Source organism: Clupea harengus, chromosome 15 (genome assembly GCF_900700415.2).
Source record: "Clupea harengus chromosome 15, Ch_v2.0.2, whole genome shotgun sequence".
NCBI classification, from domain to species: Eukaryota; Metazoa; Chordata; class Actinopteri; order Clupeiformes; family Clupeidae; genus Clupea; species Clupea harengus.
This window is the reverse complement of record NC_045166.1, coordinates 27,869,999-27,871,520: the sequence shown is the minus strand read 5'-3', so window position 1 is coordinate 27,871,520 and position 1,522 is coordinate 27,869,999.

The following is a 1,522-nucleotide window of genomic DNA, read 5'->3' as shown; positions in this document are numbered from 1 at the left end:
GGAGAGGAAGAGAAAGAGAGAAAGAGAGAAAGAGAGGAACAGAGAGAGAGAGAGAGAGAGAGAGAGAGAGAGAGAGAGAGAGAGAGAGAGAGAGAGAGGGGAGGAGAGGAACAGAGAGAGGGGGAGGAGAGGAAGAAGTCTCTGGAGCTGGGGCAGGTAGCTGGATGTGAGTGCAGCTGGAGCAGGTACACACACACACACACACACACACACACACACACACACACACACACACACACACAGGGAGGATGCTCCCTGTCCTTCACCTCACCTTTGGCCAGTTGTTGTCCCGACGACTCCCATTGATGGAGCTGGCCTGGTGGCAGGCTATTGAGGGAAGCCAATAATTCAAACAAGGGGTGGTGGTGTTAGAGGGGGGGGGGGGGGGCGGTAACCCTCCTTCTGAGAGCCGTGTGACACACACACACACACACACACACACACACACACACACACACACACACACACTCCTCCTTCTGAGAGCCGTGTGTCAGTCGACACTGGAGCCATCAAGATGGCGTGCAGCAACACATGTGCACCGTAAATAAGACAAAGGCGTGTGTGTGTGTACGTGTGTGTGTGCGTGTGTGTGTGCACCGTAAATAAGACAAAGGCATGTTATTCTGCGCGCCGGCATGGCATAGTCTGGAAGCTTCCGCGGGGTCGCCCAGAGGAGACTCTGCAGGGTGCGACCCCGACACACACACAGACACACACACACACACATGCTCTCAGTCACACACACTCACACCTATACACACACACACACACACACACACACACACACACACACTCACACACACACAACACACACACACACACACACACACACACACACACACACACACACACACACACACACACATGCACTCAGTCACAATGCAAAGGTCAACAAGGGAGCTCTTCAAATACAGCAGGAAGGAGAGGAGGAGGCTCCAGCAGGGGGCCACAGATACGTGTGTGTGTGTGTGTGTGTGTGTGTGTGTGTGTGTGTGTGTGTCAGGAGAAACTCCCTGTTAACAGCAAGAAACCTTGAACAGAACCAGAGCTCATAGGGGGGGCCCATCTGCTTGGAGCCGGCCGGGTGGAGATAGAAAAAGAAGGGGCAGACACAGACACACACACACACACACACACACACACACACACACACACACAGACACACACACACACACACACACACACACACACACACATTTATACACCTATCAGGATATACATACAAACATAACATGGTATATACACATTATATACTAAATTGAGGGAGAGAGCATTCAAGTGTGTGTGTGTGTGTATGTGTGTGTGTGTATGTGTGTGTATGTGTGTTTAGTTGGGATGAGTTGTGTTTAGTTATGTTGGCTGGCTTGGTGCATGGAGAATGTGTGTGTGTGTGTGTGTGTGTGTGTGTGTGTGTGTGTGTGTGTGTGTGTGTGTGTGTTTGGTGCATGGGGGAATGCAGTTAGACAAGCACAGTAAAGGTGCAATCACTTCAGGAAACACCTTTGAACCCTAACCCTAACCT